General features: G+C 36.8%; 1 long non-coding RNA gene across 2 annotated transcripts in view; it reads left to right on the forward strand.

Annotated features, from left to right (window-relative positions):
- Positions 1–16,237, forward strand: part of LOC141728220 (uncharacterized) — a 151,807-nt gene extending 135,570 nt beyond the window's left edge. For both annotated transcript variants that reach the window (XR_012579053.1, XR_012579054.1), the window contains 3 exons: positions 3,233–3,392; positions 3,745–3,890; positions 8,403–16,237. This is a non-coding gene — a long non-coding RNA (uncharacterized LOC141728220). The remainder of the gene's footprint in view (positions 1–3,232; positions 3,393–3,744; positions 3,891–8,402) is intronic.
- Positions 16,238–24,310: the final 8,073 nt, after the last annotated feature.

Raw genomic sequence — 24,310 nt, forward strand, 5'->3', positions numbered from 1 at the left:
TACATCCATCACCCCATAAGCTTGTTTTAAATCTGAAATTTTACCTAATTAGTAGACTAGTTTTCTGCATATTATTCATATTTATGGAGCACTACCTGACAGGAAAAGACCGAATAGCACTTCTTGAAATATTCTTCTGAGCAGACACCCGACTAAGGAGAGAGTTTTTATTTTCTTTTTTTTTCCTTGTTGGATTTCATTAACACACAATGGATTAAATTTGAGCAGGGGATTTATTTTCACTTAGTTGGGGATTATTTGCTAAAACATTCCGAGGGCATTCAAGTTTTGAATGTACATAGCCTATATAGCAGCAAATAATCTAGCAGCTCATTTACTTTCAGATCCACCAACACACTTAATATTGCCTTTTTGCTTGTGTGTGCAGTTAGCTTTGTTATAAACCCTCATACATTCTTTTGTACTAAGGAGTAAATTGTTTTCTGAAGACAGCGTCTTTGAGTTTTGATTCTCACAAATGTTAGTTCTGAGTGAAGGGATACAAGAAAAAGGAAGGTATGGAAAAAATACTGCAGAGAAGATAGTTCCCAATGAACACAGAAAAAATAATGTGTGAAACTTTCTTGAGGAATGTGCTAGTTTGCATTTGATAGTTCCCTAAATCCAATATATGTGTGTATATATATATATATAGCAAATTCTAATTAACACTTCTACAATTCAGCCTTTCTCTTCTGAAGCATGCAAAAATACAACTTTACACAGTTTGCAGTGATTTTATTTTTTTTTTATTGGCTGAATATATTTTTAGTGCTTTTTTCCCCTCACAAATTTGGCTACCTCATTTTCCTTATTGTTGTCACTCCACAAATAAATAATAAAATACTATGAAGATGGAAACTTTGATAGTTTCCTCAGTTTAGCTTGAGAGATTTTTTTTTTCATTGACCTCTGTGGAACTTTATATATTTTGTAGTTTTCAAACCTGAAATGTTCAATGCTGTTGAGTTCTGTAGTGTAGTGACCTTAGCTGGTCAGGAACCAGTTGTTCTCTCTCTCTGCCTCCTCAACAAGACAGGGGGAGAAAATAAGATGAAAAGCTCATGGATCAATCTGAAAACATGGACATCACTCACACTGACTACATTCATGGGCAAAACAGACTTGATTCAGGAAAAATGAACTTATTTTTTAAATTGTTAATTAATAATTAATTTATTGTTAATTAAAATATATTTGAAAGCTACATGTACAAACATTCAACTAAAACCATTTAAAAAATAAGTGATGGAGGAAAATAGCTGCAGCTGTCAATTAGGCAGTGTTATGTGAAGGTTTCATTCAATCAGTGCGAAAGGGAGGATATTTTGAAGTGTGTTTTTAATGGTGCTAAGGAGGCAAATTAAATAAAAATTTAGAGACTGCATACAGCTTTTAAGCATAAAATATAGCATTTGACTTTCCCTAAAAGCATCCACTATATGTAAAGAGTCTGTATAGGCAAAATTAAAGATAAGTAGCCTATATTTTTAAAGAGAAGCCAGTGTTACCTTTCTGTCTGTATTCTCCTCTTGTTCTGTTGAGAACATGTTTTGAGATGTATTTTTGGAAACTCCTGTGGCTATCTTTATTTCTAGCTTACTAAGAAGAAAAGTCATGCCTTTTTAGTTTTGGATTCATCACATTGTTGGAAAAGTAACTTTTCTCTCTTATTCACTTCAAAGGCAACAGGATCAAATTTTCACTTTAAAGGTGAGGAAGGACTGACAAGGTCTTCTGAAATGCCTGCACTCATCCTGGCTCTTGAAAGGTCTGAACTGTTTAGAGGCAGCTACAAAGCCAACCCAAGCCAAAACACATCAATGGAAATGCATCCATTCATTTCAATGAATTTAAGGAAGAGTTTTGATTGCAACTTTTCCCGACTGTGATCCCTCCCATCCTATTAATTGATGAGGGCAATTTTGTGATTGTCAACAATGTGCTTCTCTTCAAAAGTATTGTCATCTGGTGGAAAGAAATCCAGTAGACTGAAGCTTAATATGTATTTGCTTCTTCCTTGACTGCTGCTCATTCAATAAGCATATTGAACAAAACCTTACAGCAGTGTTCCTAAACCAGTGACTTGAAAGAAGCAGAATCATACATAATCTCATTAGATCTGAACTTGAAGTTATCGAACAAAAATATAACTTTGAAAGATATATTTTTGTAAATATGTTTTCTGATAAGTTATGCTATGATTTCGAGGTAGTTGTTTATTTTTATTTTTATTATCCACTAGTCATTTATTTTTATTTTTATTATCCAGTTATGGATTTAGGTTCATACCTTTTCCAATATCGTAAATTAGATTTTGAAAATGTAGAAGCTATGGATGCATTAAATTTACAGGATTTACACTTTTCACCTGCAGAAACAGTCACATGTCCAGTCTGGATAATTCCTCATTTTACAGTGTTCAAAAAGGGCAGAATATGATGACAAGAGCACTGAAATTGAGTTATTCTAAGGGGTTAAGAATGAAGAGGCTCAACAATAATTTAAGCATGTTATGTAGAGCATCTGGGATATGGGAATTTCCTTTATTTAATTACAGCTATCATTAGGTAAATCAGTTTATAGAAAATACATGAGCCTGGAAGACTGAGATAAGTTTTTGTGTTTAACCTTTGCTGTCTGAAAAGTTATGTCTTGGGTAGAAGGCTAGCTGAATACTAATTGCTCCATGGTGTCTTGCAAAGCAGGCTGGTTGATATTTTGGCTTTGATTTGGATGTAACAGCTATCTTACGAGACTGACAACCCATTTATTCTCAGTTGCATCCATGCATGCTGGAGGCCATACATGAATAGTTCTTATCCCCAGATGTTCACCACTCTTTTCAGCAGAGATTCCAAACTTTAAACACTGGAACCTTGCCGGAAATTCAAAATTCTGGACACTATTTGCATGTAGTCACACAGATGGCAGGTACCTTCATTGTTAATTTAAAAGGTTACAGCTCTTGGCCTAAAATATTCCATCTTGAGGTCAGCACTTTGAAAAAAAGCTTTTGTCTATGGTTGAAAGTTGATCTATCTTGGTAATATATCAAATAATATACCTCTGTATATATAATTCATAGAAATAAAAATAAACTCATGCAAATCCCTCCATATACATCACGACATCTTGTGCCATTTGTGTGCACTTTAATGTATCTATCTTTAGGTGCATATATAAGAAAATACATTTGTTGATAAACAATTTAAAATTTAATTTTTTACAGGAATTAACAAAATAAAAATGCCTGGCCACTTTCAAAGCTTACTAGTCTTGACCTAAACGTAAATGACTGAGGCGCGTCTTCATTTTATCTAGAAATTAATTTATTTTTCTGCACTGCTGCAAGCTGATTTTGAGCACAAATGGATTTCATTTGTTGCAAGGTAAGGAAGCTTTCATAATTTACACTTCAGTGTGGACTGAACTTTTAAACTTTGTCTGTTGGCAGGAATAAAAAGACCATCAGAGCAAAATAATAGTGCTTATAGAACAGAATACCTTCTGTAAAATATAATATTTTTGGAGAGGCATGATGAAATCTATAATACAGCCAACTGATTATGTATTTAGTCATTTGACATCAGAATACACCCCTGATGCCTGCTAGAGTTATCTTAAATGCTTCATTTAAATCCTAAGGACAGTGGCATGCATCACTGAAAGTGAAAAATATTAAGAAAAAGGAAGTGAATTTATTCCTTTCTTTTCTTTTTTCCCCTGTATTTGCCTTCCAAGTTTTTGTGTTTTGCAGTCATCCATTGCACAAAACACGTGAAGATTTTATCATTATGGAACTCCTTCAATGCAGAAGCTTCCAGCAGTGAAGCGCAAAGTCTATGGCTTTAAACATTGTTTCCTTCTGATCAGATTCATTGGAGAAGGTGAGATTTCCTGCTTTGAATCTTGCTGTAATATTGAAGGACCCAAATTCAAGCCCAGGTCTTTGCATACTTCCCCAATGTACAGTCCTGTGCCAATATTATAAAAAAATTAGTGAAGCTCATGGCAAAATCAATGTTATGGTTCATAGTCATGTGGAAGACCTGTGGCCACTTTTCTCAAGCTGAGACCAAAAAATATGGCGAGCAAGTGAGATAAAATTCAGAAACACACTGAACTGTGCAATCACACAGACTGAAATTTTATATCATCCATGCAATACCCATAAAATGAAGCAGGGGAAAGACAGAGGAAAATTTTATCATTGAGGAGTTTCTCATTGAATAGCTAGAGGTCCAATATCCACAGGTTACCATTTAGACAATGACAATTTTTGTTATATTTAGTCTGCAGCTACACTGGCTACAGGATCTATCTGATGGCATTCCAAGAGCAATAAATCTGTTCATAATATTGTTTGTGACAAAATTGTACCTATACTAAAGACTTGGATAAGAAAAAGGGAAATAAAGGCAGGCTAACTAACAGAAGAGATTAGAAATAAATCCAGTAAAGTCTGGTGGAAATTTATTCAAATCATGCTACGCCTGTAGATATTAAATTTAATGAAGTCAATGGAGATGCATCACTTTACCTGAAATTAAGTTCTGTGCCAGTTTCAAGTCTCTTTTCTTGCCTAGCAATAGAAATACAGTAAAACTGAGCTGCAGATTGAAGACTTAGAGCACACCTGTAACATTTTCTGACTAGAAATAAGATTATATAAATCAGGAAATACATGAAAACTCAACAGTAGCTGTTAGGGGATTTCAACCTTACTACATGCAGAGCATCTCCATTTAGTCTTTAAGTCCAAAAGGTACTTTTATGATTTGTTTGAACTTTCTGAATATAAAGCGGGTCATAGTACTTCTCCAAGTGGCTCTATATCAATTTCTGGATGTATATATTATTTGAACCATAATGGCTCATCCACCATTAATAAAAGGATTTTGCACATTGGAAGTACATATACTGAAAGTGCTTTTATGAGAAGCTGACACTTTTATTTGCTGTAATATTTATTTACAACTTGATTCTATGTGAGTTTTTCAGTGTTGTGGGGTTTTTTTTAAGTGCTTTAATATTTTTTGCAAAATACTACTTTAAAGGACACTGTATGTTTGTAGTTCATTAGTCATTTTTAAGCACACAGACCAATAGAATAAACACAAAATTAAAATCCCCAAACACCTTTAGTTTCTACAGTATATGAATCTCCATAAACAGAAATCAGTCAAGTAAAGAATTTTATGATTTTAATCCTTCCAGCTAAGCAATCAAAGAAATAGTCATAAGTCTGAAATTGTGAAAACAAAAATATGTCTCGATGTAATGAGGCAGACAGCATACTAATAAAATCCTCAAACACAATAAGTCAGTCAATAAAAATACAACGCTTTGCAATACACTTCACAAAACATGAAAACTGAACCTTTTTCTCAGTGCATCAAGTCACTGAGATTCAATATAACAGGGATTTCAGTATATTACGAATACCTTGCTCTTTACTTGTTTTTATATCCAATAATAATATATAAAGAAACTTCTACACCAATACATAGGAGATTGTAATTATTCTCAAAATTAGTCACTTTTCTTATAATTTGCCATTTTCAGTAGCTTTTCTCAATTAACTTTCCTTTTCTGGTGAGGGATTCTCTTTAACTGTTGCATGTGATCTAGACATTCACATCCTTTAAAAGGTAATGGAAAGAGACACACACCCCCAAAAGCCAGCAATGAGTTTCTGAGCCTCTACTTGAGGAACAGAATAATCTTCTACAGGTGTCTTCTTCATCCATCAAGGATGGAAAGAAGCCTGTAAAAGGTATGTGGAAGGAGAATGTCTGCTCCTTTAATGGTATCTGATCAGAGAAGGCATGACCAAGATCATACAGATACAAACCTGTGATAAGGGAGATTTTGATAAGAACAACCCTGCTCAGATACACTGATTAAAAAGGATTTGTGGAATGTGAGGATTTTTTTCTATCAGTTGGGAAGATAAGGAAAAGGAGGGAAAGAAACAAAGTTATAAAACATTATTAATTGTCACCAACAAAGAAACAAACCAGAAACACGAATCTCTCTGTTACACTACCTGATGGGGTAACAAAAAACTGCAAGGCAAACCAGGACTTTGCAATGGCTAGTGATGCAAATCTGAGTGTCCAGAAGATTGGAAGGTGTTCAGTGGGACTATGCCAACTGATGAGGCCGTGTGCAGAGGAAAGGAGAGCAGGGAGGAACAAAAAAGAGATAGGCAGAAAGGGATGGAAAAGGGGCTGACATGTAGAATGGGGCCTGTTGCTAAGTTTGTCTGGCTGAGCCCTGCTCCTGATCACCCTGGTCTCTCCTGTCACAATAAATAATTTCTTCACAATCTGTCTGCATGATCTTGCCCTCTACTCTGTGCGTCAATGCTGCAAGAGTTCAGTGACAGCTGCTGGAGGGTGAGCAAGGGCATGAGCAGGGATGAGTGAGGGGCTCAATGCTGTTGGCTGAAGCAGCACTATGGGTCACAGCCTGGATGCCAGCTGATGGAAACAAGCATCTCTATCTTACCAGCTGGTTGTGCACTGGGTGTGCATATGGATCTGTTGGGAAAACTCCGAGCTGGATCAGCCCCAGGTTCAGACAGGGCTATCAGGCAGGTGAAGGGTCTGTGCTGGTGTTTGACGGGACCTGGGATTGAGGGGTGTCCATGGGATGAGTACATGAATGCAGTGTGTGTGCAGTGAGCACCTAGATGGACTGACTGGTGTCTCAGGGACACATGGGATGAGTTAAGGAGGCTGTCAGGGATGCCAGGTTTCAGAGGAGCTGTGTGGGTGCTCGAGGAATCTGTGATTGTCCATGTGCTTGTGAACCCAGGGAGTGTGGGGTGTGTGCTGCACTTGTCACCTTCTGCCTCTGCAGCCCAAGAGGAGGAGGGGACATGTCCCTGTGTGCCTGTGCCTGCTGTGAGTCCTGAATGGGGGGATGCTGGAGCAACACCTTGTCTGCAGTTGTATCAGTATCCTGTGTGTGTCCCCCACTCAATGTGTTTGTTTGGGATATGCACCCAACTTCACTTCTGGCGGGACCTAAAAGTGGGAAAGCAGCATCTGCCTCCTTCAGCCTGACCCAAGGTCTCCAGGCACTGGGCTGGGATCCAGCACATAGGTCCTGGACTGGTGCTGCTGAAGGCAGCTGCAAATTCTGGGTGAATTTTTCATCTTGAATCAGAAAACAGTAGAAAAATACTACATCTAGATTTCAACACAAGTTTCTTAACTGTACACTAAGGAGTTAAAGATTAAATATGGAACTGTGCAGTTACAGGTGATCAATCTTCAGCAAGATTACTCAAATTTTTTACTGAAATTATTAGCCTTCCCTTCTCCACTTTTCCTTATTTCCTGTTGATTGTAGCTTACAGTTTACTGCCAGTACTTAAGATGCCTTAGAGTCTTGTTATTTTTTCTAGACTTGGAGTAACTTTTGTGCCAGTAGATACTTTTCTGCCCAGAGCTATTTTCCATACAGTCATCCTGGGACAAGATTTGGGCTTGCAAGAAAAAGAATCCAATGCAAGCATCCCCATGAGAAACTAAAAATTTATCTTTGGGCTGAGGAGAGAAAATCAATTTTGGCCAGCTGTGCATAGCACTCCATCCCCAAGCAGATCCTGATTTCATTTTGCCTGCACACCAAGGCTGTCCATGAGGAGGCTCGGAGTTCTGCAGATGGGCTGTGGTCTTTTCTACAGGTTCCAGGGCATGGTCCCAAATGACAAATTTTCCATTGTTTCTGGGATCTCCTGGTACTTTATTTGCCCTGAGGCTGCAACAATGAACACATGTAGGCAACAGTTCCTTATCCTCTGAGGAGGTGTCAAGCTCCCTGAAATGAGCTCTCCACCAGTTGTAAATTAACTTAAAAGGAACTGGCTTTGGAGGCTCAGCAAAGCATGCCTGCATCAGTGTAAAAATTCATAGTGCTTCTGTTGGACTGCAGCTACTTCCTAGCTTAGTGCTTGGCTGAGGCCAGAGGGAAGTGGACACAGTTTCATAGGGGAAAGGAGGATTATTTGCTAAAAGTGAAGGAAGAAAGCAATATTGAGGCTCCTTTATGCAGCACTGTCACAGTAGGGCAGTACAGATGGGAACAGGCAGATGTATTTTGCCGACACAGCAAAAGAAAACCAGTGGTTTTTTTGCAAAAGTGGGAGATGAAGAAGCCTGCTGTTGAAAAGATGTTTTCAGGTAGTTAGGAGAGAGTTTAGAAGCAAACAGAGGCAATACATGCTATCAGTGTGGCCTGTGTAATAGAAGGCAATCAAGTGTTTGATATGACATGTTACTACTCAAAAATAAAAGGTTCCAAAGAATAAAACACTTTCTGAAAATATTGCTGTCTTATTACCTTGACAAATTAGAGCTTTAACTTCCTTTTTCTTATCCTGGCAGAAAAGGAACTGAATGCCTTGATGGACAAAATACTGACCATGACACAGAAATTTACCATCGTCTTTTGGTAAATAAGTCCAACAGCTTCCTGCCTGCATAGGAAGAGTTTCACAACATGTTGGGGGATTGGATCCTTGCTGTCTGTTCAGTGCTGATGAGACAAATCTGAAGTGATGGGTCCAGTTCTGCAATCACCAGTACAGGAGAGGCATGGACTTGCTGGAATACAGTCTCATTGGAGAACCAAGTTTTGGAGCATCTGTCCTAAGAGGAGAGGCTGACTGGAATGAGAGACTGGAATGTTCAACCCAGAAAGGATCAGAAGGGTCATATCAGTGTGTATAAATATCTGCTGAGGTGGGGACTAAAGTAAATGGAGGTAGGCTGTTCTCACCAATGCCCAATAAAAACGCAGTGGGCAATTGGCACAAATTGAAATACAGGAAATTACATTTAAACATAAATATACCCCAAAACTCCAATTTTTTTTTTCAACTCAAGAGGTGTTTGAAGTGTTTGCAGACTCTATCTCTTCAGATACTCAAATCCCAGCTGGACAAAGCCATGAGCAATTGCACAGAATCATAAAATCATTAAAGGTGGAAAAGACCTCCAAGATCATCAAGTTCAACCTTTGACCAAACAAAACTGTCGACTTAAGTTCCCTGTCCAGCCATTTCTTGAACATTTCCAGGAATGATGACTCCATCCTTTCCCTGGGCAGTCTGTTCTAATGCTTGACAGCTCTCCTTTCTTTGAGCAAGAAGGTTGTATTTCATGATCTCCAGAGCTGCCCTCCAGGCTCAACTATTCTACAATTCTATGAAAATGAAGTGCCCACATGGATGCTCTCACCATAGTGGAAATTCTTTTTTAGTAAACCACTGTTTAGTGATTGGTTTCAGAAGATTTTTCCCAGATTCTTGGGAAGAATTGAGTGATGCCTAATTTTTGGTGCAACTATAGAAAATTCACTGGTAAAATACCAGATAGTCAGGGTTCTTACATATCATACATTGTGAATACTACTCTGAATCATGTCTTTGTAGAAAATTTGGATTCCCTATGTTGTGGAAGGCAAGTCCTAACAACAAAATTACTGCCTGTTTGTATTCTCCTGGCAAAAGAAAGAGAATTAGCCTGGAAAAGATCCTTGCTGATGGACTTTTCTTGCTCTTTGAGGGCGGTGACAAAAGCAAGCAACGTAGTTTTGTTCACAGACAAAAAGTGGAGCCTGTGAGAAGGTAAAGCTGATTTTTCCTTCTCTTGAAGAGGTTAGCAGGTAAATTCTGAATGGATGCAGACCTGATGCCCTGTTTTGGCAAGATCAAACTCACTAAGAAGGGTTACTTGCTGTTGTGGCACTTTACTGCAGTGAAGTTTGGATGGCAAGAACCACCTAGAAAAGACTATTCCCCCCCTAGTATAGAGGTAACCTAGACCCATCAACTCTGCAATGTGTTCAGACATCAAGAGAAAGGAAAAAAAACTTCACCAAGCCCAAAATCCTAAAACACAAACAAACAAAAAAGCACAAGAAAAAAAGCCACAAACCAAAACCTCTTTTGTCTGGGAAAAAAAGCTGGAACTAAGCCAAACCATAAAACAAGTGAGGCTATTTCATTCCATAAAAACTTCAAAGGTAAATAAAAAGCTTTGAGGTAATCACAGCAAAATTTAAATATTTAACTAACCTTATCCTGGATATTGGAGGACAAGAGATAAGTGCTTAATTTATCATCACAATATGTAAACTGGAAATTAATTCACTGGAGGCTGCTTAAGTATACAGTGTTAGTTTGCTCAAATGTATTCTGTAAATCCAGCTGGTTGGGAAAAAATGGAGGTAATATCAAGAAACTGAGTTGCAGAAGCCTTGTGTTTCTTTTTAGAAGAAAACTAAGTCTGAGAATTGTCAGTGTGATAGTAGATGCAGAGATGGAAAACACAAACAGGAAGGTGAGTTTATTTTGAAGTTGGGTCATAAGCTGCGATGGGTGACACATAGGTTTGCTTATTCTATTATGCATTGATCTTTAAATTTTAGCAGCCTGCCAGGGGCAAGGCTCTTGTCAGAACCACACAATAAAACACACTGTACATAAACTGACACTGACCATGCCACATGGGCTACAAGAACACTTAATCAATTTGCAAATTCTGAAGTAAATGTATTAGATGCAGCACAGTAGAGGATGGAGATCACATCAGTGACATTGTTAAGTAACACCCACTAAATAAGTAGAGTCAATTGAAGATTCTCATCCGTCTGGATCCTCTAATACTGTTGCTTATGATATAACACTACTGTATTTCAGAGAGATGACAGAGATACAGAAAAAAAATCATCAAAATTATTCAAACCTTCCATAAAGGGAGAAGAAACTTACTCTTAGACACTTCAACCCTTTTCTTCATATCCCATCAAGGTCAGTTCTCTTTCTAGTTATATTTAGCACCTACACTACCCATTCCAGGCCAGGGTAGCAGTTACTGTTGTACATGTTGACTCTCTTCTAGAAGCAGCAAAAGTCAGACTGTGAAATTGTGTGATGGATTTATTTATTCAGACCCACAACTTCAGCTAATTTGTATTAATTCTGTCAAAGACAAAGTAGCCACGAGAACCTGGAAAGATCCTGAACAAAGCTACTGCTCCCAGCAGTAGCCACCGTAGTCAATTCCTGGTTTACCAGTGCCTGTAACTAGCATCTGGACTCACAAGTACTAGATAGTTTCTAGGCAGCATCTAGACTCACAAGTACTAGACAGTACTAGACAGTCCTACCCTGCATTGATTTATTACATTGATTATTTGCATTATTTACATTGATTTATTACACTGAAGACAGACAGTAGGCAGTTCAAAGGTACAAAGCAGATTTTCAGAATTCAAGTCTGAATGACACAAAAGTTCTATTTGCAGGACAAATAAAAAACTTAAGTTTTTACCTCTGGTGCAAGCATTGTTATGTGGAAGGTGCACATTCTCAACCAGTCTACTTCTCTAATATACAAGCAAAATTAGGGTCTCCACTGACATGACAGAATCTGTCAGTAATGCTTCCTGTCATTTCTGGCTGGCTAGAGGACTCTGTCCTATCATAGCTAGTCTCAGTTATTGGTTGTTTTTCACCTTCCAAGCTTTATAACTGTATCATATATATTGCCATGAAACTTTTGGCATTTAGGGAGGACTACAGTACACCTCCTTAAAAACAATGCTATTTTATCAGAAAAGTTTTCCTATTCTCTCCTTCTCTCTCTTAAGCACAGACTAAATCTCTTTCCTTAATAGGAGGCTTACTAGAAACTCAAAGCAATGCACAGAAGTAATGAAAGGATAAAGAAATTCTCTGTTCAAAAGACTCATTGCAGTTGTGATTTTCAAATAGGAAGCAACTTTCCTTGTGTGTCCAGAGTCTGCACTCAGGATCCACCTCGGGATGATGAGAAGCATTTTAAGACCTGAATGAGATCAGCTGGGAGAATGTTAGACTGAAGATCAAAACGTTCCTGTTTCATTCCTGAGATCTGGCAGATGTGTTTGTCATCTCATCTGTCTAGGTGGTCAAGGCCAGATAAGATGGGGCTTTGAGAAACCTGGAGTAGGGGAAGGTGTCCCTGCCTGTGGCAGGGGGCTTGGAACTAGATGACTTTTAGGGTCCCTTCCAATCCAAACCATTTTATGATGGTGAGGAGGGCCAATGCTGCACACCTCCTACTTTAAACACCTTTCTACTTCACTGTCTATAACAGCAATTAGCAAGATATGATTTCCCAGATTTAAGAGCTCTAAAACAAGTGTTTCACTGCGCGCAGTTCTTCAGCGCAAAAAGACTATAAGGGAACAAATGCATTGGGGTTGTTTATCATTTAATAAACACATTTTTCAGAAAGTATGATGATGAGCACTCCTCAGCAGTCTGTACTGAAGGGGTTTTTAATAGAATTTCACTCTGACATGCAACCCTTGCCATAGGAATCATAATCTCTCCACAGTTCCAAGTATGACTTTTGTAAAGGACAAAAAGTTGTTAAGATTGGTTTTGTTTGGTTTTTTTTTTCCTGGAAAAAGGCTGAAGAACAAGCTTTAAGATTGCTATGCAAATCAATAAGTGTGTAATCTAACAAGTTAGTAAAATGCATTTAGATCAGTTTTGAATTAATTCTGTTGAAAAATTCACTGCAATAATGAAAACTGAAAGAATTATTTCTTGGTCTTTAAAGGGCATTGTTGTTCCATAGCAGAAGGTATTTGATTTGACAGGAATGACTAATAAAACCATTAACATGAGCTGATTTTTGTAGCACTAGAAGGGTTTTACAAGATTTCTCTGAAAGTAATGCTTACATTTTCTTACAATCAATCAATCTTGCTAAAATAATCACAAACTGAAGAGCTAGCAATCTCTGAAAATAAAAAATACATCTCACTGCTGCAAAAGAATTACATAGAGTGCTTTACTAGAAAGGGTAGGAGTAAAAGAGCTTGCTTGGCTGTATTCCTGTTTGCCAGCCTACATATGTCATTACAGATGACATTGATTTATTATGTATTAGCTGCGGTGGAGTTCACTGTTTAAATCTAAAACTAAAATAAAACCCAGAAAATCAATGCATACAGAATATTAGCTGTAGTGTCATTTTTGGTGAATCTTCAGAAATCTGAATTTTTCTCATTACATTTCACTAATTAGTGGCTCACTTGGATTTTTTTGTTTAGTTCTTTTGTTTTGTTTTGTTTTTCTTCCCACCCCCCCTGACATCTATCTCAAATCCAGAAGTATAAGATGATTCTATGTCAGGACAACTTTTAGATAATATGTAGGCCCTTGAAAAATTTGATGACAAGTATTTTTGCGTCAATTTGATAACAAGAGATCTCTTCAAGTAAAAAGAGCCAAAGCAAATAGATAAAAATCTAGAAGTATGTTAATAAAGCTTTTGATAGAGTGAAGTCACTGCAACAAAGAAACTAGTATAAATGTCTGTAAAGCAGGATGAATTTATACCTGAAACATTGTTTTTGAATTCCTTGCAGTTGCTTGTTACAACATACTGTTAAAGCTGCATGATGTTTGGGCCAATTGTTTCTCATCAGAGGTCCTCGTCACAGAAATCACTGATTATGTCCTGTCATACAACTGTATTATGTTGGAGAAAGGCACAGTGTATAGCATGATTCTCATTATCTGAAAGCTAACAAGATTACCACACAGAGGAAATGTGCATAGTACCTTTGAAGACAGCCTCAGGCCAGCCCGCACTGATATGGAAGAGGAATAAATCCCATTTTTCAACTTCTTCAGTTTTGCCCACTGCCTAGACTAAATTGTCTTTAGGCGCAGCAAAAATAAAATAGCTGTGTGGTAAAGCTGGATAGCAGAGCAATCTAAGAGCTGTGTTTATGTTGACAGTTTCCTTATAACTGAAATCCTGTAAGGTCAGGCTGGTCATGACTGAATAGCAGAAGCAGCAAGTCCCATTTTCCTGAATACATTGATATGTTAATTCATCTCTGTCCTCGCCTCTACATCTCCCTTTTTGATGGCACAAGGGAGCTGAAAATTTCTTTCTGGAGCACCAAAACAACTTCTTAAATGCTCTCTGGCACTCTAGTCAGGGTCTGTGCCCAAGGAAAAGAGGCATTAATGGGCATGGGTTTGACTTAATTCCTCTAAATGTGGGTACACCTGCATCTGGGTAGGTCTTGTATAAGACAATTTTTAAAAGCAGTGAAATCTACAAGAACAGTTTCCTTATACCCTCCTCTGCCTTCTGACCTCTTATGGATGCATAGTGAGGCTGGGAAGTCTCTGTTCCTCTCCTCTGGGAAAGGGTGAGAGAATGGGAATTCTTCAGTCTGAAAAAAAGACTTCTTACTGTGGCCCTTCAATACTTAAAGGGGGCTAGTAAGATAGATGGGGTATGTGTCATAGGATAAGAGGTAGAAACTAAAAGAGGGTATATTCAGGCTCGATATAAGGAAGCAAATTTTTATGAGGAAGGTGGAGAAGCACTGGAATGCATTGCCCAGAAAGGTGATAGATGCCTCATCCCTGGAAACATTCAAGGTCATGTTGGATGGGGATCTGAGAATTGTGATACAGTGGAAGGTGTCCCTGTACATTGCAGAGGGGTTGAAGGAGACAACCTTTCAAGGTCCCTTGCAACCAAACCACTCTACACCTTGTTCCTCTGCAGAGACCATGTTGTGTAAAAGATACTTGTATCTGATAAACAAAACACTTGTGCATTTCCATCTTCACACTGTCATCACTGCAGTGTATATCAGCAAATTCTAATTTGACGTGTGTTTATCTTCCCATAATTTGTGATGGTAACTTCTGCCTTAAAAATTATGCAGCGGTCATTCAGTACTTTGGAATACTTTGTGCCATAAATGCTACACTTTTCTGATCATTCATTTATTATTAATATGCTATACTTAATTTTTATTAATTGACATAATATAGGAAATCTGTTTTTATTAAACACTTAATTGAGCACCAGGCAATTCTTTGGCACCAGCTGTTGGCTGGAATTTACACTAGTCTTATCCCAATTAAACAATACCACAAAATGGAAACACACAGAGGGTTGAAGCAAGGATAAGTAACCTGGGAGAAACACAGAAACATTGAATGAGTGTCCAGGGTTGAAGCTGGAAAAGCTGAGGCCCAAATAGAATAGCTTCTGTCCAGGGATACCAAAGGCAACAAGGAGTAGAACTTTCTTAAGTACATAGATGCCATAAAAGAAAAATAAAAGGTCTATGGAAAATGTGGGTCCATTACTCAATTGGATGGGGGGGCCTGATTGCACAGCTCCAGGGGATGGAGAAGGCTGAATTTTTGAATGTTTTTGCTAAAGTCTTTACTAACTAGACTGGATTTCAAGAATCTGGAGTCCCAGAGACCAGGGGGACATTCTTTTGTCCAGGTCAGGAAATACATAAGCAAACTGGATATCCATAAAGACCAATGGATACTGTCTAACTAGTCTTCAGGAAGGACACTGATGATCCTCACAGATAGGCTGTATGTAGCTCTTCATGTTTCTCTATTTTTGTTTTCCCTGGCGGATACAATTTGAGTAAATGCCGCGTTAGTTGTGTTTTTGCAAGAAAGCGTGAACGAAACACAAATATGTACAGTAAGGTCTCAGCTATGTACAGAGCTAAATCCTACAGACATCTTGGGTGGTTTTTCTTCAGACTGTGCAAGCTGATGTGACCTTGAGAGATTGTTAATGTAGGTTACCACTGCAATGGCTGAGGATGGACTTCAAGTAAAAATTTCAGTTTTCTATCATAGAAACTAATCATGGTTGTTTAAGTTACTAGTTCAAGAAGAAAACTGTTCAAGAAGTCACAGTTGGACTGTGACTGAAAGCTGAAAAGTTATGCTTTTCAAAATTGGGAAAGGAATGCAAAGTTTTCAGGTCTAGTTTGGTGCCTAGGTGAAACACTTGGTATAGGGGAAGTAGGGTGTTACTTTTTAATCATCTGAAGATCCTTAGCTCCCTTTCTTTTGCTATAAAGGACCTCATGTTGATGACCCTCATAAATCCATAGAGCTCCTAGACAGGTCAGATTAAATAAATTTTATGAGTATATAAAAATCTGTCTAGATTGCATGTTTTCCCCTGCTTCCTGAAACACTGTAATTTTACTGTGATGCTATGGTCTAATTGTAGCTTTTTGTGTTGAAGACATGGACACACAGTTATTTTCTAAAGCTCTGTTGCTTACTTTTTACAGTTATTAGAATGAGGAAGATGTAATAGGTGTTCCATGAATTCTTTTCCAGAAGTCCCTGGGACTAAAGGTCTATTTTATTACATTTCTACATAGCTGTAATTGATTCAAAAAATTGACTTTTGCTGCATATGAAATCTTGATTGAAAAGAGAACATGTAAAATTTTTTTGTTTGAATGACTGCTGAGTCTTGTTTATTACCATTTCCAGGGAAATGAAACCTCCGGGGCAAATACACAAACCCACCTATTAATTGCCAACAAGCAGATAAAAATATGAAAGCTAAAATGGTAGCAATAGAAGGTCATGTAAACAGCATTGATTCGAGCAGAACCTGAAATGGTAGCAGCTTTACTTCTGCCTCTTATGTTTTTCTCCATCCTCTGTACAAAAAAGGCATATAGGATACTCAATCTCTTTCTTTAAGGTTAACTCTAAAATGGCATCATTGTAGTTAAATGTTTTCCTTTTACATTTAAATTTACTTGTATAGAATAGAAGAGAGGAAAAGCATTATTTAAAATAAAATTTTAAAATAAACATAGGAAAACACTTCTGTTAAACTTGCCAAACCAGTTAAAAAACCAAAGAATTTGATTTCTTTTAAGACTAAACAAAGGGCTTTCCTAGAATAAATAAATAAATAATTTTATCATCAAAGCTATTTGCTTTCTTTGCTTCATTATGGAGTCTATATAGAAACAATTTAGTTTTAAAACTTTAATGAAATGGTATTCCACATTTTGGAGAAAACTAATCTTTGGCTGCTGATCCTCAAGAAAACAGGAATGCTTGACATCTTGTAGCTTTAAAACAATAAAAATATGTTTACAGTGTGGTTTTAAACTGAAATAAGAAGGCAGGAAAAAAATTAATACTTTTATCTTCTATTCAAAGATGCAGAACAAAGAGCAGTGGGATTTTCAGATCAATGCAATTGTCTAAAGAAGTGAAAAGTGTTAATCCTTAGTAGTTATTTTTCTGCAAGTCTGGTCTCCTAAAGACCGTTTATTCTATTGCCATACACTCAGTTTAAGGAAGGTGAGCTTGAGGACACAAGAAGCATGCCTAAGGTTTCAGTAAGTTGATGGTGCATCACAGTCACAGCAAGTTGCCTTCTTAAATGGGTCTATTTCTCAGCTAAAATCGGGTAAATAGGAAAAATGATTTTCTTCTTGACAGTATCTCATTGCAAGGTCAAAGGAAGAAAAATAAAATCAGCATGTCTGTAACTGAGGTAGCATATTGAACTATATTGAAGCATTTCATACACAAAAACTCAGGCCTGAAATATATTGCAGACATTTATTTATGTAAAAGATAATGCATTTTTTTCTTTAAAGGGGAATAATATTTGCCTTGTATTTGGTGAGGGTTAACACTTCTGTTCAATATTGGGTTTAATATTTTTCATAATGCTTCATTTATTTCTGGGGTTTCAGCAATTATACTCTGCTTTATATAGTCAATACAATGAAGCAGTCTGGATTATTGTCATATGGTCATTCACTGTCTTTCTGTCTATATAAATCTTACATAAAACCTTGCCTCTGATTGAGTTGTGTAGAGTTGGACAAAAAACTTTGAAAGAATCTGATTCTGAGTTTACAGGGCCTGACCCTGATCTGTACAGATGGCTTGGGATGGAAAAACTGGGAATAAAAGGAACAGGAAAGAAAGAAATCCTGAATTCTTATAGGGTGGTTCTGATCTTACGTAACATGTGCACTTATGTGTTATCTTTTTCTTCCTCACTTTGTAATAGACACTGTTTTCTGTTTTAGTTTTTTTCTCCCCCTCCTCCCACTGTATGTTTGTATAATAGAAAATATATGTTGTTTGGAAAGAAAATACTCTGTTCCCTGCAGCTACTAACAATTTACTTTTCTCAGAGTTAGAACGCAAACATTCTATTTCTGTTTTTCTTCACCTCAGATCATCCTGACATTGCTTTACTCTGCTGGAAGGACATTTTGACAATAGGTGAAAGAAAACATAGCAAAGTATCCTTGTAGATATAACTCAGTTCTGAACTGATCTGACTGATGTGATTGTGTGACTTGAGCACCAGCCTTTTAGAGCCTGGCTGTTGGTCTCATGGCACTCACAGGTATAGACTGAATGTAAAGGACAGGATTTTGCTCACACAACCATACAACCTCCTTGTCTCCTTTATTATTAAAAAATGCCTATACTTGAAAAATGTCCATAATTCCAATTAAATACTTCAAGCCCAATGTGCACTGTCTCTCAGTTAAGGTTCTTTTTTAATATATTAAAACAAAAGTTAAGAAATGCAAATACATTAATCTCTTATAAACAAATAACATTTCAATTAATAAAATATAAGGATTAACTTCAGTGCCTCTTTCCAGGTCCTGTAAGATCATCCCCATGAAATAAACACTCAATTAATAGCATTTAATTTTGAGTCTGAAAGCCTCTTACTGTGAATAGCTGAGGATGGTTCCAAGTCATCAAGTACCACACAGAAGAAGAGAGGTTATTTTAAATCCTTTCAGAATTTTCTGATTGAGTGAGCATAAAAAAATAACCAAAACAAAACCCAAAACCAAAACCCCTCAAATCTATTTAAAAGCATGCAATAAAAAAAGTAAGAAATAATGTGATTGATGTATGTTTTTGAAAAGCATTTGTGTGAATATATTACTAGAAAAAGTTACATCACTATATTTTTCTTATTTAATTCATAAGAAGGATTAGAAAACATAAAGTGGCTGCATTATTTGAAAATAACTCAGACCCTCAGAAAAGCTGTGAATCACACAATTTAATTTACAGCCTGCAAATCCTGTCATTCTTTTACTTTATGCCAGATAATCCTATCTCCAGATACATGATTTTGTTTACTGTGCATTTTGATTAAGTAATTGAGAACAAGGACAGAAATTTAACAGACACAGCAGGTTCATTTGCTTTTCTCATTTAAGTACCTTTTACCTTTAGCCCTTCCTCAGTTTTTTGCTGAAGAACAAATCCACAGAGAAGGAAAACTTAACAACGGTTGACACTTTTAGAATTAACTAAGAAGAAAGAAATAGTGATAGACTATCTCATCAATTCCCAGGATATTTTTGCAGAGAGAATTGTAAATTACTGTAACAACCATATCTTAAAATTTGATACGTTTGAAGGTCAGATAAGATTCTTTTCAGATAAGATGCAGAATTTTATTATGTTAACCTAATTTGGACTCAATCACTATTGTCTCAAAAGTATTTAATGCCATAATAGCTGCTTCAGCTATTATGTTTTTCAAGGCATCTTGTTAGATGTTTCTAGAATCTGAAACAATATGTTAAAACACATTTATTAAGAAAAATAATATAGTTACAGAATTTCTCTAAATTGCCAGAAAAAAAGCCTCGCAACAAGCAAGATTACAAAATGCAGGGGTAACTAGTAAAGCACATTTCTGATTTTTGATTATATCAGTTATAAAATACTTTCTTTGTAATCCACTTAGCTTCTGTAGAACCCCATTTATTAAAGGAGGGTGTGCTGCATTACTACGAAGATTTATATCCAAAGGACTTATTTGGTGGAGCTACTTGTGCCAACACTGTGAATGAGCAAACAGAGAGTATCCAAAAGGACTGAAGAGAGATCTAGGCAATAATTTGAATTTAAGTCCATGGCAGTATTATCATGAGTGAAATACCTTGGTATTGGCCTTAAGATTACTAAAATATGAGCAAAATGGCAGAAGTGTTACTTGGAGATATATTTCACATATGCACTTCCATTTTGTTCTATTTCTTGTTTATTTTTATTGTTTTTATTACTTCAGCTGAAAGCAATCTGTATCATCACTGAAGCAATTCAGGTTATAAGATAATGGACTTTACTACCCAGTTGATATCTTATCTTTAAGAAAAAGTCATTAACCCCCTGTATAGGAAAATGGCTTTGGCCTTTCTCCTAGTAGCATACTTTTCATATTAGAGAGTTTGGATATCTGGATGGAAGGTTAATTAGACTATGTAGAATGAAGAATACTTTATGCTGTGTACTAATGAAATGTGTTTCCTTTGAATATTTTGTGCTTGGCTTTCATACAGAAGATTTATGGACCACATAATTGACTAAATTGTTAAAAAAGAAACTTGGACTTTTGAGAAATTAGACTAGCCTGACTTGGTGAAATGGTGTGCAAAATGTAATCTGGAAAAAAACCATCCCATTAAAAGCCCAGGAAATGATTAAATTAACCAGCTTGGTGAGAAACAAGTTTCCAGCACAGAAATTAATTATTTTTAGCTTTTGTGGTGCAATTCACTTGCTTAATCAGGTCATGTATCATTTTTTGCTACTTAGGATTTCACACTTAGGCACAGGCCTGCCCCTCTAGGTGCCTTCTCCCATATGTCTGTTCTGCATATGCCTTCAGCAGCCTAAAGCAAAAACATTGATTTATGGAGTAAATCCAGTGGAAGGCCACCAAGATGACTGGACTCAGAGCACATTGTATGGAGGTAGTGATTGTGAGGGCTGGGACTATTCTGGAAGACAGAGGGCATCTTGGTGCTGCCTTCAACTACCTTATGGGAAGATGTGAAGGATACATTTTGGGATGTACACAGTGATAGACAAAAAACCCAATTACAATTTACCAAGGGAAGTGCTGATTCTGTATTAAGAAAAACAGTGTTCAGCATGAGGACATTAAAACACTGGAAATAGTTGTCTAGAGCAGTCATGGAGTCTCCACAGGAGGAGATATTCCAAATTCCACTCAAAGTGAGCGACCTGAATTGTGTTGAGCCAAATAACCCACACAGGTCCCTTCGAATCCAAATTACTCTATGATTCTATGTTTGTGCACTTCAAGTGTGCCTTCTACATTTACAGAGAAGGAAGTTGTGTGTCATGACTCATTTGATATGTTTCAGACATCTCTAATAAGAATCAGTCACTCAAAACATTAACTATGCTGTAATGGCCATAAAACGTTGCTATTATGAATGCAGTCTTCTAAAAACTATTCACATTAATTCTGTTGGCAGAATCAGTGTGATTATTGTAAAATGACACAGAATGTGAAAGTAATGGACTTCAAACGTGTCCTTCTATCCTTTGAATATTCCTTAAGCTCTTTTGTCAGCTTTTCTTCGAAATGCTAACAGGGATCCTTCTTCAGTAGTCAAATTTGACTAAAAAATTTGAAACACTTTGCTCAACAATTTAGTGATGATAATTGTCATTGTGAGTATGAAAGGCAGTTGCTTCATGACCTCAGCCACAGGAGTTTCTAACCTTCCTGAAAAATGAAGACTGTCTAGTTAAAAGGCATAAACCCCCTCCCACTGAACTGCTGACACCAAGGTTACACTGTCCATTTTTTACCTTTGATTACAGAAAGAAGTAGGGTTTCACTGACTTCTCCCAATCCATGCCCTGGATTCTAAGAGGTGCCTCAATCTGAACAATTGCTAGATGAGTATGTCCTAGTATATCTGCCAAGCCAGTGTTTACAAATTTATTTGTCCCTCATTTACAACAGTCACACTGCTTCCCACTTAGTGAATAGCTAAGATGCTAAGCTAGTTATAAGTATAGCATTTGCTTACTGACATTAATCTTTCACAAGCAGCAGTGGAGATTTCAGTTATGTGGTTTCTGTTACTGGAAATGCTTATGGCCATGAGACACTAAGACAATGAATAGATTCTCATGCTCCAAATTTAAAAAAAAAAAGCAAAAAAGAGAAGAAAACACTTTAATGGATCGATGGATATCAGCTTGTTTCCTTCTGGGTTTTTTTGCCTTTTCCAATTGAACCAATGTCATCTCAGAAAGTCACTATTACACTGTTTCCTCCCACCCACACAATTAGCAGAGTTTTCTTCAATGCATAAGATGTCAACATGTCCTTAAAATCTGTCAATGTGCATTACTGTAAAACTGGTGCAGCAAACTCTTTATTCTGTCCCTGATGCTTAGGAAGTTTTAATCTTGCTTCTGGTCTCTGAAGATTTGATGGTGTTGAAAAGGGCTGAAGAAAGGGCTGCGATGATATTATCAGGTATATAATGCCTTATGATGCTCAGCTTGAAAGCTTCAGTCTCCTATCTTTTACAGGAATGTTTGAAGTTACCTCCAGCATTTTTGAATCCAGTGGAGTTCTTCACAGGCAGCCATTTAATCCAGTCCCTTTCACTAAGTTTATAAGATTGTTTAAAAGTAGTTGAAAATCTGCTTCTAATTTAAAAACTGGACTTACAGTATGTGAAAGATTTTTTCAATTTTTTCAACACTGAAATATGTATTCTTGGCTTTCTGAACATCCTACATGAATCCTTCCCTTAGCTGATATTTTCCCAAACAGATTTACAGAGCTATCATATCTCCTTTTCTTCATTTTTCTGAAGACACACTCTTCAGTCTTCTAATCATATGGTAGTAAGATGTATTACTATTCCTAAAGTCGTCTTGATAAAAATTCTTTTACAGACTTGAAATCTGAGTTGATCTTTTTAAAGCACAGATAACACAAAGGTTAATGAGTGTCTTATGCCACATCTGTCCTCTGAAAACTTTGTAGATTGCATTTGACATTTTTGTGTTTGCACCGCTTTTCCCCCATTCAGTTAATTGTTTCTCCTTGCTTCAATATGCATAACAGAAATTTTATTTTGCTTTTCTTTCTTCCCCCTCGCCTCGCCTCGCCTCGCCTCGCCTCGCCTCGCCTCGCCTCGCCTCGCCTCGCCTCGCCTCGCCTCCCCTCCCCTCCCCTCCCCTCCCCTCCGCTCCCCTCCCCTCCCCTCTCCTCCCCTCCCCTTTTTCTTTCATTACAGAAATATTAAAATATTAAATAAATTTATTTTTAGAAGAGTTCCATGAGGTTTTTGCTATAGCAACCCCAATTTTCCAACTTTCAATTCTACCTATGAATTGCTGTCTTCTCAAGTTCATTGAGTAATTTCTCCTGTGACAACATGTCATCTGCTTCACTGAAATCCAGACATGTTTCATCTACTACATTTCACTACCCTGAAAAGTAGGTGTCAGAGAAGGATTTATAGCTCACAATCTATGTCTTGTACCATCTACCCCATTTAGCATTTTCCTTCATGTCTCTAATTATTCTTTCCTTCCAGATGCCTTCTAAAGCTTTGCATACCTTTAAAGCCTGCTTTGTTACTGTCCAGTAACTGTCCATCATTTTATTAGCTGTGTCTGCTGTTCCTTGATTACCTGGAAATATCTGTAACTTGATGCATTTTTTGAAAGATGTTGCCATTAAAACTGCAATTTCATTTGCAGTTTTGTTCAGGAGACAATGTTTCATTCCTGACTTCATTAAGTTGCTTGATTTTACTGTTATTTCAGATACGGATGTTTTAATTTTCTACCCTCACCCTCATCTTCTCTTTGAAATTAATCCAATATTGTTGCCCATATTGAAAACTAAAGTTTTCATTTGATTTTTAGAACATTTCATGAACAATTTAAATCTATATTTTACCCTTCAATGTATAAATGTATTTTTCTCTCCCTTTCCTTTTTTCTTGTTATTCTATTTCCTGAGCAGAAGGCTGGAAGTTATTATTCCTAAAACATGCTATGTACTGTTTGCATAAACTAAGTGGAACAGGAATAACTTTCAGAATGATTCAGAGTACATATTGAAAAATACATATGAGAAATGTGAAGTCAATTTAAAAGTAAGAGAAGCTGTAAAATATAAAGATTATTGGGATGGGATGATTTAGTGTTGATTTCATATTTTCTTTCTTATTTGCTAGATTAAGATTAAAAAAGAAATCATGAATTACCATGCTGAATTTATAATTTTTGATAATGACTGTCTTTATCCATTATCAGATTAATTCATAACAAATCACAACAGAGTGATTAATCTTCATTAGTGAGTAATTTCATAATTAAAAAAATCTCATTTTCTAACTGTTTGGAAAAGTGGAATGACATTTTACATAGGGGCATCAGCTACTATGAATAGCCAACCATATTGGCTTTATCCATTCTAGTAACTCAAGAAATGTTTGCAAACAGCCACAGAATCGTGGAATAGCTGAGCTTGAAAGGTGCCTCTTGAGGTCCTCTAGTTCTATCCCCATTTTAGAACAAGGCCAGCTAGAGTAAGCTTGTTAGTGCCATGGC

Source organism: Zonotrichia albicollis, chromosome 2 (genome assembly GCF_047830755.1).
Source record: "Zonotrichia albicollis isolate bZonAlb1 chromosome 2, bZonAlb1.hap1, whole genome shotgun sequence".
Classification (NCBI taxonomy): Eukaryota; Metazoa; Chordata; class Aves; order Passeriformes; family Passerellidae; genus Zonotrichia; species Zonotrichia albicollis.